The sequence below is a fragment of the Spinacia oleracea genome, chromosome 6 (genome assembly GCF_020520425.1).
Source record: "Spinacia oleracea cultivar Varoflay chromosome 6, BTI_SOV_V1, whole genome shotgun sequence".
NCBI lineage: Eukaryota > Viridiplantae > Streptophyta > Magnoliopsida > Caryophyllales > Amaranthaceae > Spinacia > Spinacia oleracea.
Window position 1 is genome coordinate 146,527,935 of NC_079492.1, and position 12,874 is coordinate 146,540,808.

The following is a 12,874-nucleotide window of genomic DNA, read 5'->3' on the forward strand; positions in this document are numbered from 1 at the left end:
CCAAAGCTCAATTCGCAACTACAAATTAAAAATGTAAATTCGATCATTCAACCCTATTAGTTACAAAACTTACCATTACTGAATTATTAAGAGAACTGTTAAATACGGGCCTGGGCCGCACCCGTCACCAAGAGAGAGAGTCCACTTAACAAGACCGTAGGAGGTTCCACCTTAAAACCATATGGCAATAAGGGGAGTAGCCCCTTATCCTTATTAAGTGATTAACTCTCTCATCTCTTCTCAATGTGGGACACTCACATGTGTTCTTTGGGAAGGCTTTCTTCAACACTCCCCCTCACGTGTGAGGTCCACTTTTTAGTTCGGTCACATGTGATGTTTCGTGGGCCAGAGTGCGTTTCTCGACACTCCCCCTCACACGTGCCATTTTAATTTGGCCCAGAATATTAACGGTCCAAGGTCCAAGTTGTGGGCCCGGCTATATTTTCTTCCTCATGACCCTCACGATTGCAATGACCACAAAATCTGCCACTGACATCTCCCGACCTCGACCGAGCCTTAGTCTCGACCTTGAACGCCATGACACTCTCCGGACCTCTCGCAGCCTTGGCGCGCATGGTCTCGGTATTCATAACCGTCTGGTACGCCTCGTCGAGTCCTGGCAACGGCGATCGTGCTAACAGTTGTGCACGAATGGCTTCATAGTGATCATCCAGGCCAATTAGGAAATAGTGCAGACGATCTTCATCGTGAATGTCCCCCACCTGCTTCCCTATATTACACGTACAACCCGCACATACACACCTGGGAACTCGTGCATACTGTACGTACTCCTTCCATACCTTCGACAAGCGGCCATAGTACTCCATGACGCCCTCAGACGTGCCCTGCTTGCAACCACTCAGAGCCATCTTAATATGGCAGACCCTGGTGCCCGACACGACGCAGTACCGCGTCCTCAAATGACTCCACAACTCGTGAGCAATATCAAAGTCCTCCAGATTCGAACGCAAACTCTCGTCAATGGTGTTTGTGATCCAAGACACCACCATCGAATTGACCGCAATCCAATGTTTCATCTTCGTCTCGTCCGTAATGGGCTCCTTCACAGACCCATCAAGAAAACCAAATTTGAATTTTGAAATCATCGAGCGACGAACCGCTTTGGACCACTCATCGTAGTTCGACGCTCCTCGAAGTTTTACAGGGGTGATGACAATACCGGGGCCGTCACCTGACCCAAGATAGTAGTCCAGATCGACGGCGGCGGCGATTGTCTTTTGTGGTGGCTCCTCGTCATTACCCATTGTTATGCCCTAGGTTTTTGTAACTCCTCAGAACGCAGTACTCAACAAGCGAAGGAATTCGCTGTTCTCAAACTCTCTCAAACTCGTGCGGAAAAAAATCTAGGGTTTTTAACCTAGGCTCTTGATACCATGTTAAATACGGGCCTGGGCCGCACCCGTCACCAAGAGAGAGAGTCCACTTAACAAGACCGTAGGAGGTTCCACCTTAAAACCATATGGCAATATGGGGAGTAGCCCCTTATCCTTATTAAGTGATTAACTCTCTCATCTCTTCTCAATGTGGGACACTCACATGTGTTCTTTGGGAAGGCTTTCTTCAACAAGAACAAGATAGATTGATCGTATCAAATGGGATATGACTAAGAAAAGTCGATAAAAGAGTGTTGTAAGTTGAGTTTATGCAAGAAAACAACATAAAAGATACTTTCTTACATAATACGAAGTATTTGTAATGTTGCAAGTGATCGAGGTGAGGTTTACGTAGGTTAAAATAAGAAATTGAAGTGATATTTTGTAGACAAAAAGATAGCTTATGGAATCCATAGTCCGTACCACATTATGTTGTATTATGTGAAGTGTATCTGATTATCTTTCAGAGCAAGGTTATTAAAATCGTGATTCTACTTTGAATTGGTAGGGTATGTGAGAATCGGATTGTGAGATCGAGTCATAAAATCGAAAAATTCAACAAATTTATGGAATACTGCCTCCGCTTCCTAAATATCTTTACGGTTATTATTTACACAAATATTAAGGAAAAAGTATAAAAGTTGGTTGAATATAATAAAATATGGATAAAGCAAGATAAATGTGTAAAAACATGAGTGTGTGTAAGAAAAAATGAATAAATTAAGAGAAAGTTAGTGGAAATTATAATATTGTGGGGTAAGAAGGGTAAGGTAATAAATTTTCATTCCAAAAATAGAATAAAGCAATGTGTAAATAACATAATGAAACTGACTAAAACGGAAAGTGTAAAAATTATTTTGAAACAGAGGCAGTAAAATTATATGATAAAATTTGCATATTGTTTACTACTTTTCAATAGAACAATATTAAAATAAAACATATGCACCGGGGTGCATGATGCACCATCTCACGTTTTCTCCTTACATATGAGGAGAAAATGTGGTAGAGATCACTAATGAGCATAAAAATACCATTGGGTACACGGTACACCCGAATGCACCTAATAATTTTCAACAATAATACGCTTAAAATTAAATTGTTTAAATTAAAGCATTATATGCTCACATATACTAACCTTTTTACTACCATTTTTTGAAGGAAATATAATTTATGGAGTACCATACGACCATTGTTGTGTTCAATCGTGCATTGTAAGATTGTAAGATCGTGATTTGAATCAGTTATGTATTTTAATATTGTATAATTGGAAGATTCTAATATTCAAATCACAATTTTAATAACCATGGTTTGGAGTATATTATTTAACTCAGACGTTAAACATAAAAAATAAAAAAATAAAATAAAAAAATACTCGATCCATCCGTATACTTATCAGCCGTATAGGAGAGAGAAATTAAAGGAGAGGTGACCTCGTAATTAAAACAGAATAGCAAGTCAACATTGGAAATAAAAAGTCAATAAACATAAGAAAAAAATGGAGCTAAAGCCTGAGATCAATGATCATACGACGACGAGGTCTGTAGATCGGAAAATGAAAAAAACTGCTATTGATTTTGACTATTCCCATGCCATGATGTCTATTTTGTTCTTAAATAATTTAAATAATTGAACAAAACCTTCTCCGTAGTTATTATTACGTAGAATTATAAATGCATGCCTATGAAGATGGAAAGTTAAAGTATTATAAGGCTGTGTTCTATTTACCTGATTTTCACTTATTTTTTCTGAACTTATCTTATCTGAACTTATCTGAACTTAACTGAACTTATCTGAACGTATTAGAACTTATCAAAACTTATTTTAGTTATAAATTGTACTTGACCAACCCTTATTTTTCCTGAACTTATCTTATCTGAACTTAACTGAACTAATCTGAACTTATCTGAACTTATTTTTCCTGAAATAAGTGGAAATAAGGTGAACAGAACAATGCCTAAGTGAAACTCGTAGTATATCCAAGAGAATTTCAATTATGATGTATTGCCGTATTGGGATTTATATTCGTAATACTAATGTTTTTAGTTACTTTATAAAGCAGAGAAAATATATTTCCTCCCTCTAAATTATTATGTTACTAAAGTGATAATTATTTAGTAACGTATAGTTTATGGAAGATTTTTCTACTTTTAATTTACAAGATATAAGCAATATGTTGTATATTACGGAGTAGTGCATACTCTGTAGCGTCTCATGTATGACCACTGACCAGCCACACCATCAACTTGATTGTGTAACACGCGCAAAACTAATATGGAGAAAGTTATTGACGAGTGTTACTTGACTTTTGTTGGTGTTACTAATACATTGTATTCGCCGTTACTTTTCTTGTTTTACTATAGTTTCTTGAATTTAATGTTAGAGGTTGCTTGTATAGATTGGTATTAATTGATTTTCTATGCTGGTGTTATTTATACAATTTATTCGCCGTTACTTTTCTTATTTTAATTTACTGCAGTTTCTTGAACTTAATGTTAAAGGTTGCTTGTATATACTAGTGTTACTTGATTTTCTATGTTGGTGTTACTTATACGTTGTATTCGCTGTTATTTTCTTATTTTACTACACTTTTTTGAATTTTATGTTCGAGGTTCCTTGTATAAACTGGTTTTACTTGACTTTTTATGTTGGTGTTACTTTTAATTATTGCAGTTTCTTCAATTTCATGTTAGAGGTTCCTTGTATACACTGGTGTTACTTGAATTTCTATGCTGGTGTTATTATATATTGTATTCGCTATTACTTTTCTTGTTTTATTTCATTTTCTTCAATTTCATGTTAGAGGTTCTTTTGTATATACTGATATTACTTTATTTTCTATGCTGATGCTACTATATTTTTTATACTGATGTTATTTTATTTTTTGGCTTTAAACGCGATAGACTTATTATAAGTGTGAACATGCCACACCATCAAGTTGATGGTGTGGCTGGTCACATAAAAGACTCGAGGTAAAAAAAAAATTGTGGCATAATATATAAGAGTTGTTATTTTGATTCTTTGAACAAGAGGTTCAAAGCTCAGCCTGGCGTAGCCCTAAACGTTTTAGTCCAGAATTCCAAATTGCTCATTTACATTAATTAGAAGGTCACCTGGTTGTAAATAGTTCTACATATAACCGGGTAATTAAATTTACATTTTACGACTTAAAGTACATTTTACTTATTTAAAAATTTAAATCATGCACATTTACAATTTAGAAGCACGATAACGATCTAATATCACATATTTATATATTTTCGTTTCCTTTACTTGCAACACTTTGCTTTTCATCTGTAAAAAATTTAATTTGTAAATATGTGATTTTAAACTATAAAAATTGCTTTATGAGGGGTTAAAAATATAAAGCAATAAAGTTGCATTTAGTATTACATGCAATCGGGTGTATGTTCTACCAATTGCAATAAATATTGTACACCAGAATAAAAGTTAACTCAAAATGCTTAAAAGTTGTCCTTGTATGTGTAAAAGTTATCTTTATATTTATACGGATAATGTAAAAGTTATCTATAATTTTTTTCATTTGAATAACATTTATTTATTCAAATTCACTAATAATGTATAATATTAATCTTTTAACCCTTTAAAATGTTTATCTGTCAATTATGTTTTTAATATAAAAGTTAATCAAAACATATAAAAAATTACAAAAAAGGAATAATCACAAAATTTTGGGTACAAGTTATCCTGGTGTATAATAAATTTATTGTATACCTCGTTCATGCAAGATTTTTGCAAACAAGAAGGTTAAAAGTGATATAAAAAACGAAGTTAAAAATAAAAAGCAATAAAAAAATAAAAATATAATTAAGGAATATTCCTTCCGTCCCTTTTTTCCGTTTCCTTTTAAGGTATCCCAAATTGATCTTCTCATTTCTTTTAATCTACATTTTGAAATCGTAACCTTGTAATTCTATTGGTTTATCATAAAAATAGCTTGTAATCTCATTGGTTGGTTTAAGTTTCGATGGATTAATGCGTTATCACTTTTATTTCTTAAATTATTGGCTCACATCCTTAGTTCCTTACAACTATTTATTTTCTTGTGAAAATGAAATTAAAAAAAAACAATTTCCCTAAAAATACAACAATGATAGTTAATCTTGTAGGTTCCCTTCTCTTTAGTAACCGCGTAACATAACAAACGGGAAAAATGTTAAGTGGAAAATAACAAATGGAAAAAATTACTTCATTTATCAAATTTGTTTTTTACTTAGTAGCTGAATTTGATAAGTGAGAATCTTTGAAGCTCGAAGTTCCAAGTATATCAGGCTGGATAAGATAAATAATTTATGCAAAGTATTGACTATTTCCGTCAATTTAATTATATTAAAATGTAATATTCCTGACATTATTTAATGTATTATTATTGAATACTATAGTATTATCGTGATTTGGTTGACACTTGACCAACGTATGCCCTCGTGATCTTTGAACATATCACATATTCTAGAAGCCTAACATTTATTTAATTGAAGAGCATCCAGCAATCAACATGTCTCAACCGTGAATCAAACTCGAATCACTACTTTATCACTTGATAGAGTATTAATATTATTGCATAGAAAGTTACTTTTCCGAAACGTCCGGGCGTCGGATGTCCAAAATTAGTAGCCGTATCAGAAAATTTATGGTATGAGTTTGAAAATTTTAAAATAATAGCCGTCTTTTAAAACGATATTTTGATATTGTATATTGTACATATGATGTTACAAACTGTACTTTGAAATATGAAAACGAAATTATCTCTATTATATAAAGTAACAGCTGAGGGCATAATAGTAAAATAACTTTTCGTGTCCCCCTGCGAATTGTCGAAATTACCCCCTAAGTAAACCCCCAGCCTTTCACTCAACCTTTCACTCTCACCCTCTCACTGACTCTCACACATACCTCTCTTTCTCTCTCCTAGGTCTTCGGCGTCCCTCAACCTCCCTCCCGTTTTCTCTCTCCTTCCTCTTCATCTTCTTCGATCTTCTTCCTCTAATCCTCTTCCACCAAACCCTCCGCCTTTCGCCTTTCGCCTTCGCCACCGCCACCGCCACCGCCATCACCATCACCATCACCATCAACGTCTAATCTTCTGGAGATCCGGGTGAGATAACTCGCCGCTTTTCAGTTCTATTCTCTTAAAGATTTGGTAAATTCGGATTAAAACTTATGTTCTTATTCGTTTGATCTTTGTGTTATTGAGGTTTTTTAATCATCAATTGGTTGAGATGGAGATGGAGAAGGAGGCGGCATCGGTCGGCCCTTTTCACGTTGAATCTCTTCAAAAATCAAAACCCTCATCATCATCTAACCAGTTAAGTTCCCCAATTTTTTGTTTTCGATTAATTAGGGTTTCTATTTTGCTTTACTTATGTCAATTTCGTGTAATTTTCGATTAACCAGAAGGAGGCGGCATCGGTCGATTAATTAGGGTTTCAAAACCCTCACGTTGATTTTTTTTGGGTGAAGTTTTTACTGAGGCGATGGCTTCTTCATCAGGTATGAAACTATGAATATCTTCTTACCATTTTGTTTAATTGCTAATTTGATTGAAAAATACAATCTTTTGTCAATCAATTGAAAAAAAAACATTCTTATTTCTAATTCTTCATGTATTTGGTCAATTTGACTCATTTTCTCATTTGGGTATGTCTTGAAAAAACGCCAATTACTTTGAGTTTATGATTTTTTAGTTGATCACTATGAAATTTGGATATACAATTTGTAAAATTAATGGTATTTTGTGTATTGCAGACTTGAATTCCCAATTGTGTCGGAGTTAGAGGGTCAGATCCAATACGCTGAGAATTACTTTGATGATACTTACGAATACAGGTATGGATTTTGAATTTGAATAATAAAATATTTGGGAATTTTTTTCTGTTTTGATAATTATTAGGATTTTTAATAGAGATGAATGTTCTCTTACCATTTTTGTCAATCAATTGAAAAATACAATATTTTGATGCAGAAAATTGATTGATTCAGCATCTGAGAGTTTTAAATAACTGAAAATAACTGAAAACTAACTGAAAAATACAATCAATTGATACAGAAAATAATTGTAAATAATTTTCAGTTATTATCCAAATTACAGTTATTTAGCAACTCAAAAGATTGTATCATTTTGATTTATTTCCCAATACTTCCATGGTGATTTATTTCTTCCATACATTTTTTGTTACTCAAAATGAAATGAGTAACAAAAAATGTATTGTTTCTGAAATACTTTAATGGAAAATCATTGTAAAAAGTTCCATATAAGATAAAAAAAAAAAAAACAGTGAAGCCAATTCTGGTAGAACTGTTCAAGTTTAGAGGTTTCAAATTTAAATATGGACGTTTAGGATTCCATTATTTTCGATCAACCCTAAAATCATTAGGAAGGCTTAATCGAAATTCAAAGTAATTATTTCTTATTTCTATTTTCTGTGTTTTATTTCAGTTTTAAGGTTTTAGTTACAATTCCAATTTTAATTTTTTATTTCAGTAATTGGAAGCAGAGGTTTCAGGGGTTTATTTCAGTAATTTCAGTCAACTCCATCAATTCCATGGAAGTAGCCAACAACTCCATCAATTCCTCTCCACCAAACCAAAGGTACATAATCGATTCATCGTCTAATTTCAACTTAATTTCATCATTAATTCGTTCTTAGTTCATGTTAATTTAATCAAGTAATTCATGTTTGAATGTTCGATAATGATGATGAACTATAAGTAAGGTTTGTATCGATGATGGTCTAAATCGAGTTGCTTTTAATTAATTACTTCCTATTTGTGGGATTTCCCGAATTTCAATCATAAAATTTGTGGATTCATTGATGTACAAGGGTTTCAGGTGGACATAGCTATTACGAGTTCTATTTTGTTCTAGGGTCATCCAAATTGAACGCAAACTTCTATTGTCTAATGTCGATAAAACCCTAAAACCCAGAATTGAGCTTCTTCAGGGCATAAGGCATAGGACTTTCTGGGTCTGATATATCTAGCGCTATATCAGCGTGTCCTGCATTATTATGCATTCGCTTGAATCCTATAATTCAAACTCTATTTTTCTTAACATTTTACATTTGTTAAGGTTAGTTTAAATGCATTTCGGCTGCTATTTCCACATCAACAGCTCCTGATCCCTCAAATACAGAAACTTCTTATTGCTTTATGGTGTTGTTGTATGTTTAACCTAATATAAATTGTAATCTTTTAACCACAAAAATTGGTGGTTAAACTGCACTAAGGTGAGATCTTAATGAAATACCATTATTGATAAACCTAGCCTATCTAGAAGGCAATGTGTTTTAGTTTTGGCGACTTGCTAAACAAAGCATAATTTGATTACTGCTGCATGATTTAAGATGGGTTTCAATTGGGGTTTTTCATGGAGAACTGTGGTTAATAGTTGTTTCTGAATTTATGAGTTAATTTATGATTGTTCGGTTGTTCGTCAATGGACTATATGCACTCATAATTACTGTTGTTTATGCGATTTGGGCACTCATAGCTCACTGTTACTGCTATTATTTATTGTACAGGATCAGCGGGTACACCATTAAGTCCTCTTCTCACTGTTTCTACTGTTTTTTATGGTACAGGATCAACGGGTGCAGCATTAAGTCTTCTTGATGCTGGTAATTGAAACCCTAATTGTTGGCCTTCTATTTTCACGCTTGGTAATAACATAGATCAGTGACATTCTCGAGAGGAAGCAATCTCATAATGCACAACACACACAAGGTCTTCTTGCTCTTAAGTTAGTGTAATATTTTGACTGAGTAAAGTCTGATTGTCTGATTTTCTTGGTATAGAACCAAATAACACATTTTTGTCAGCAATTTTGTGAATGTTGATTCCATTTTTGGTCCAGTGTGTATTTTATCTTCAATTCAATTTCGTATTAACTTATTTGCAAGTTTCTTGAAGTTTGATGTCGCATATATTTCTTCGTTGTCATTTCTGTATATTTGTAGTTGATTGTGATCTTCCAGCCAAACCTATGATTAAGGCTGTGTTACTGTGTAAATTGACCTAAATCTATGATTTCATGCTTGCTGATTTTTTTTATTATACTGTACTCAATTTTTTCACCACTTTTTGTGTCTCAATAAGTGTAGTAAGATCTTCCTTTAGTTGATGAGATTTGTGCTACAGTTATCATTATGAGTAGTTATATATTTTCCCCAACTTTTGAGGATAGGAAATTGTGCAGAATTTGCAAAACCTGACTTCTCTTGAGCTTGGGTTATATAATCATGTTAAGTTTCTATCACCGTATGCTACATAATTCATTCTTATCTGTTTTTTTTTTGTCTCTTCTGAGACATCTAGAATTAAGAACATTATATTGTGTAATTTAATATAATTCCATTTTTATTTCAAAATGTTGCTACTTTGTAAACATTTTTTTTTATCTAATATTTATATTTAGTGGTTGTAATACAATTTTAAGTTTTATCTAATATTTATATTTAGTGGTTGTAATACAATTTTAAGTTTTTATATAATCCCGCACGCATCGCGTGCATATAAGACTAGTAGAAACTAGATTAGGACGAGATTATCTCTGTCTTTAGGATAATATTAGCCCCCACTATAATTGCTGATGGGATTCAAAGCTAATCTACCCCCAGGATTCCCTAATCATATGAACGGATTACAGCAATATCATCAATTCTCAAGAACATGTGTTTATCAGAAATATGAATGAAAAACGTAATTAACATTAACTTTCTGCCTTAGGTTAAATAGGAAAATAATATGGCAGTTACAAAAGTAACCGCCTCTGATATTATCCTATTTAATTAAATAATTAATTAATATTTAAATTAATTAAAATATTTAATAACCGCAAAAAGATTAATCGTTAATTACATCCTTAAATATGCCGTGCCCGAAGTGCTAAGTCTTGATTAATAATATATAGCCATATTATTAACCCAACACTAGCAAACAAGCCCAATGCCCCACTTGGCCCAATGACTCAAGCCACGACATATTTAATAAGTCAAGCACATAGGTATATTTAAAGATATACATTTAAAAATGGCAACACAACTCATAATAAAAACAAATATCAAAACACGAGCTAAGATAGGAAGATTTCCCCAACCAAAACGATAAGAGGAAAAAAAAAACAAATATCTAATTAACATGAATTGCCTGCCTCCGAATTCGAACCCCAGACATAATTGCAAGTTGTTTTACACCTTAGCTCTATAATCACTGAGTCAGAAGCAATTACTCCCTCCTTATTTATTTAAGAGATACACTTGGCTGGGCACGGAAATTAAGAGAGAAAAATTGAATGAAATAAAGTAATAAAACAAGTAGGGTTGGGTAGATATTTTAATAAGTAAAATAAGAGGGGACCATGTCATTTTAGGGGTATGGGGGTGGGAGTGAGAGTGGGGTGTAGATAGATTATTTAATTATATGGTGGGGTTGATACATTATTAAAAATGGCAAGTGTATCTCTTACATAAATACGGCCGTATCCCTTAAATAAATACAGATGGAGTACTTAATGAACCCATCTATATAATTTGTTTAAGTTTTTTTGATCCCCTGTAAAATCAGTTTTTTTATGGATTCAGCTGAACCCAGTAAACCCATACTAGCACCGCCACTGACCTAGTTACATGATGTAAATTTTTAAAAATTTATCGCATTCGGATAAAATTTTCCTTGATAAAATTATCAATCGACCAAACGCCATATTTAAAATTGGATTGTTTAGTAAGCGAGTAAAATTTTCATAAATAATCTCAACTTAATTTGTCGTTGATATAACCTGTAATCGGAACTCATATAGCTTTACACAGTATATATTGCAAAAAGTTCAGCTGTAATACTTGACACTTTGACAATGTCGATTAATTTGACAATTGGCCTTTTTTCTTAACTACTACTACGTATAATTTGGAAAAATACAAAAAGAAAGTCGTATTCATATCATGTTATTTATACAAATATTTACAAATAATGCCAATAGCCCAACTTCTATATGATATTGATGTATCATTTCCCGTGATGATTTTTGATGTAATTGGTCATGTTTGTAACTTTATAAGCTCGGATCGATATTGAATGACAGTTGATTATTTGAATTAATAGTGGTTGACATTAATATGTGATACAAATATATTCAAACTTCAACGTTGCAAGACCCACACTACAGAAAGTTCGTGTAATGTTGGACGTGGTTAATTGAGCTAGCTTAAGGACAAAGTCAACTCAAATAGCTTGCATATGGCTGACTTGGACCAAGTAAAGGGTTGAACCTATAGTTCGATTCGAAAATAAACCGATCTGTATTCAACCCTGAATAACATCGAAATTAAACCGATTTGTATTCAACCCTGAAAAACATCGGTCTACTAGAATATATTGACAGGCTAACATTGTTTCACCAAAAATAATACTCCGTATAAAGTTGCATTTAAGGTGTGTTCTTTCCATCTAATAAGACATGATCGAACTAATTGAATCTGATTAAACTTAATTGCCCTAATAGAATTGAACCTGACTAAACTTGTTTGGAACTTATAATAACTCGTTGAAGCTTATTGATCAGTCTGGGTAGACTTAGTTTTAAAAAGGAGTGAACTTATATATTTGATTGAAACTTAATGCCTAATATATGGAACCGGATTGCAATGTAACTAAATCTGATTGCAACTCGATCACCATATATATAGTCCATATCCCTGATTGAGAGGATTGGAAACTTATTGAAACTTTACAATTGATCAGACCTGATTGCAAGATAGTAAACTTTAAAAATGATACTTATTGGATCAAATTAATTGATTCAATGTTATTGAACCTTATGGACTTGAGTAATTGATTAAAACTTATTCGAACTTAAAAGCTTGGAGTAAGATTATTCTTGCGTGGACCTGTTCCACAATAATACAAGTGTGGACCCAAAATTCATAGTTTTCTCTAGCACCTTTTTTACATTCATAGGGACTTTTATTGTTCATATAATAACTATAATTAATTAAACACCAAAATTTGTAGACATAGTAACCATTTTTTGAAGCATGGTAACCCTATGTTTTTAAAAGCGAATTCTGACTTAAAATTACATTATTCAAGCACAACATGTATTAACAATGCTAATTTGATATTTTTTCTCATAATAATCCTAATAAAATGCCAAAATAAATTAGGAACAAGTTGTTGACTTTATTTTAAGCCATGATCCATAATAAATTGCGCTATACCAATTCCATTTAAAAATTGGTGCTTGTCTGCTTGGGGTATAGTTTGTAAGATCGTGTTATAAGTTTCTAATTATTTATTTTTATCAAAAAAAAAGAGTTTGTAATCATTTATTGTATCGTAGATTGACCGTAGCATGCAGTCGATGGACTATTAAAAGAAACGTTATCACGTCCATTTGCACAATTGCACGGTTCGGTCAAAATAACGAGAAATATTTTAAGAAAAAAAAATTAAACGAACTGTTTTTT

At 32.8% G+C, this 12,874-nt stretch overlaps 1 long non-coding RNA gene across 1 annotated transcript; it reads left to right on the forward strand.

Moving 5' to 3' along the window:
- The first annotated feature begins 6,316 nt into the window (after nt 1-6,316).
- On the forward strand, nt 6,317-9,410 carry LOC130462852 (uncharacterized). The gene is made up of 5 exons (XR_008923683.1): nt 6,317-6,717; nt 6,807-6,902; nt 7,158-7,238; nt 7,894-8,001; nt 8,993-9,410. It is a non-coding gene; the product is annotated as an uncharacterized lncRNA (long non-coding RNA).
- The last annotated feature ends 3,464 nt before the right edge of the window (nt 9,411-12,874 follow it).